Source organism: Psammomys obesus, unplaced genomic scaffold (assembly GCF_907164565.1).
Source record: "Psammomys obesus unplaced genomic scaffold, mPsaObe1.curated_primary_1811, whole genome shotgun sequence".
NCBI classification, from domain to species: Eukaryota; Metazoa; Chordata; class Mammalia; order Rodentia; family Muridae; genus Psammomys; species Psammomys obesus.
This window is the reverse complement of record NW_026591218.1, coordinates 1-4,374: the sequence shown is the minus strand read 5'-3', so window position 1 is coordinate 4,374 and position 4,374 is coordinate 1. Positions and strand designations below refer to the sequence as shown.

Sequence of the window (4,374 nt, the reverse complement as noted above, 5' to 3'; positions counted from 1 at the left end):
AGTTTTTTTTTTCAAGAGCACATTATTCTTTGTTGTTTATGGCAGAGGAGAAGAGGTAGCAGAAGGAGAGGAAGCTGGAGAAAAAAGACTCTCCATGAGGCAAGACGGCCAATGAGCATGTACTGATGGATCACAAGGCACCCAGGAGTCACCACATTAGCAAGTGACAGGCCTCATGTGTGATTTGAGGACAGTAGGATTAGAATAGCTCAGTATGTGCCCACCATCGTTCCAACAACAGAATAATAAATCGCAGTCTGTCTGTGTCAGTCACTGAGGAACTAGCTGGTTAAAGAAAACTACTGCCAAAATAATTTTCTGTATTAATTAAGACAAAAAGAATAATTATTTATTCTACCAAATCAACAAGAGTTTGGGAAGTGAATTGCCACTCAGAAATATACACAGCACAAATGCATGCATTAAACACATTTTATATAATTATTTGATAATTTTATACAATATATTTTTATCAGATTCAGCACTTAACTCCTCCTCTAACTTCTTAAAGATCTATTCCTATTTTATGCTCTGTTATCAACTTAGCAACCTTTAATTTTAAAAATGAAGCCAAATTTGTGCTTCTTGTAACAGGACCATCTACTGCAGCTTGGGTAAAACCATTTGGGTCCACTACACCATTAGAGACACTTGGTTTTAAGCATCTTCCCTAGGGTCCTCCACTAAGGACCATGCCATGCATGGCGATAACCTTTACTTCCACTGGCTTCTCAATTTCCAAGTGGGTTCTCTAGTAATGGATACAGGGTTATTTCTGACTTGAACTCAGTGACAGGCTTTCTGATCACCTCCCCCTGGGGGGGGGGGTGCAGCCTTATCAGGCCATAGAGGAAGATGATGCAGCCAGCCTTGATGATAAGCTAGGGTCAGATAGAAGGGGAGGAGGTCCTCCCCTATCAGGGAACTAGGGAAAGGGCATAGGGGGAGAAGAGGAAGAGTGGGTGGGACTGGGAGGAGATGAGGGAGGGGGCTGCAGCAGGAATACAAAGTTAATAAAGTGTAATAAATATATAAATAAAATTAAATTTAAAATAAAAAGAAAACTGGTTTTTATCTCTCTAATAACATCTCAATTGCAAATAAGCTCCTCATGGGGGAAGCTCATTATGCCCTACTCCCTGGTGCTTCAATGTTAACTCCAAAAAGGAAAGATTGTTTTAATTTCTTTCTGTGTTACCATAGGGTCCCTTAATGAAACTTAGTCCAACATAGGTCACTTGACATGAAGTACAATAATTGAATAGTGCAGAAATAAAGTTTACAATTCTGCTGTGCTCTACCTACATGTAAAACATACAAAAGTATTTTTATAATTTTAAGTGTTCCCTATGTTGATAACTTAGTTTGTAATTTTCTCAGTGCTACCATGATGTCCTTATTCCTCAGTGTATATATAATAGGATTCAACAGTGGGATCAAAATAGTGTAGAAAAGAGACAGCAACTTTCCCAAGCTTTCTGATTGTTATGCTTTTGGTTGCACATATGTGATAGTAGCTGTTCCATAGAATAAAACCACAACTATCAGATGAGATGAGAGGTAGAGAAGGCTTTAGATCTTCCTCCAGCTGATGACAGTTTCAGAATGTTCCAGATAATCTTGCCATAGGAGACAATGATCAGCAGAAATGGAACCATGATAAACACCACTGAAGCAATATAGATTGCTAAATCATTCACAAATGTGTCTCCACAAGCAAGTTTCAGTAGAGGGGGAATATCACAGAAAAAGTGATTAATTTCATTAGATCCACAATAACACAAAGAGAAAATTTGGTAAGTTTGTCCAGTCACAACTGAACGATACAAATCCAGCAAGCAGCCACTAGCTGCACACAGAGCTTCTTGCTCATGACCAAGGGATAGTGCAGAGGATTGAAGATCGCCACATAATGGTCATAGGCCGTGGCTGTCAGGAGGAGGAACTCCATGCCTCCAAGCATGATGACAAAACAGAGTTGTACAGCACAGGACAACAAGGAAATAGTTCCTTTTTTGGTACATAGGTCCATAAGCATGGATGGTGACTGTTACATAGCAGATTTCCATAAGCATTGGGATGGTGACTGTTACATAGCAGATTTCCACAAAAGAGAAGTTGAAAGGAAGAAGTACATAGGGGTCTGCAGAGCAGGGTCAATTCTTGTTATTAGTATTATAATGCTGTTGCAGATCAGAATAGACAAATATATGAACAAAAATATCCCAAACAGCATCCACTGGAGATGGGGAACATCAGAAAATCCTAAGAGAAAAAATTCTGTGCTTATAGTATTTGAATTTTCTGTTTTAATTTGCTCTTCATGTGTAGATGAAACAAATTCCATATGTTTGCTGAATTTGCTTCTTCAAGTCCACCTTTTTTTATGTTCGCTTGATGAGATGAGTGGACATATTTATATGTTTTTTTAAACAGTCATTTACCATAAATTTGCCTTTTAACTAAGCATGAGATTTTCAACATTAAAAAAGGACTGGTTTGTGACTAAAATGCATCCATGACATGAGATATATTTTACTAGATTCCACTACATTTCAGCAATGTTTTGAGATGCATGCACTGTAGGGAAATTATATCCTTGCATTTTTGAGTTAAAAGTGAGATTTTATTATAAACTTAAAAATATTTTGTATTTCTATATTACTTTCTTCATTTTTATCAAAACAAAAAGCTTTAAATGCACAAATTTTATTTTCAGGGTTTTTTTTAATTATTTTTCAAAAGAAGTTTTCAATCTTTTATTGCAAAATCCACAGGCTATGATGCTGGACACCTAGAGAGATGGTTCCATGGTTAAATTTTCACAGCTTTCAGCCTGCAGCTTGCCAGATTGAAAAGCAAGAGTCCCATCCACATAAATCCAAGTAAATGCAATATGGGTGTGGAGACCTTTCTATGAATCATCGGCCAAAGACGGAGACAGGATCTACATCAAGCTGCCATCTCCCTGAAACTGGGTTTGATCCTGAAATCAGGCTTCAACAAGTTAAGTAGAAGAGTAATTTGGAGTTATTCATGATATCAAAACCTCATCTCTATGGATATGCAACCCATAGACATGAAAAGAAATAAAGAACAACAACCAAAAATAAGAAAAGAAAAAATACAACAAATATATTAAAATGAGAAATGAATAGGCTCAGCAGATCTTAAAGCAGATTATTTCTAACTAGAAATAAGAGGAACCTTATTATATTGTTCTGCATAATCCAGCACTTGTAATTATAGTAAATAAAAATACTAGAAACTTCTCTAAATTTCTCCTTTAACAGTACTTTCATCTTCCCCTTGTCAAGTCAGATTTCTCTGTTATATTATCCACTTGTAGCATATGTGTGTTTTGTCTATTTTCTTTTCCTTGGGGTTTATGGTAAAACTGAACCTTACAACACACCCAATTCACTGACTGTCTTGGCCATTGTCCAACGTACATGAATGTAAGCAAAATAGTTAACAAAATAAAGTAAAACTCTCATTTTTATTAGTTGTTCTATATAATTGAAAGATACAAACACTAGCTTGACAAATGTCGTGACACTTCCTAAACATTTTTTCTCTAACATCACAGGACAAGTACTTATGTATTTCCTATCCTGGTGTAACTCTGTACCTTCTAGTCTCTGGACTCACCCAGTAATGTCTCTGTATTACGACGTTGTGGTGGAAGGATTTACAATTCAGCAGTTAAGAGCACTGGCTGCTTTTCTGGAGGACCCGTGTTTCATTCTTAGCACTTACATGGTGTCTCACAAACAACTGTCATGTTAATTTTGGGGATCTGATATCCTCTTCTGGCCTGCAGAGACACTATGCATGGATGTGGTACGCAGACATACATGCATGAAAATCATTCAAACACATAAAACATAATAAAAGAAAAATTAAAATAGCACATTGATAAGTGAGTATGATCACATGCTCTTGTGTTTTCGAATTCCCTCTGTGTTCACTTTCAGTAGTATGAAATCAATTATTTTACCAATAGAATCATTATCATAATTTCACAAATATCTAATTTCACACAGTAGGGAGAACAGAGGAAAGTGAGATTACTTTGAGGATAGCTCAATTTAGACTGAGATCTTAGACATCTCTGGTATTTTCAGAGAAACTTGACACTGAAGTTCAGACAGATCCTTCCGGCAAGAAAAGCCAGATGATTATGGTGCAGGCCTTTAGTCCCAACACTGTGAGGCAGAGGCAGGCGGTTATCTGTGAGTCGGAGGCCAGCCTGGTCTACAAAGTGAGTTCAGTACAGCTAAGGCTACACAGAGAAACCCTGTCTCATAAAAGAAGTTCAGGCTTGCCTCTACATGTCCACATAAAATAGTCTGTGAAATCTAATGGAAATTT

At 37.0% G+C, this 4,374-nt stretch overlaps 1 pseudogene; it reads right to left on the bottom strand.

Annotated features, from left to right (window-relative positions):
• Window positions 1-1,347: 1,347 nt before the first annotated feature.
• On the bottom strand, window positions 1,348-2,347 carry LOC129679117 (olfactory receptor 10AG1-like; annotated as a pseudogene).
• Window positions 2,348-4,374: the final 2,027 nt, after the last annotated feature.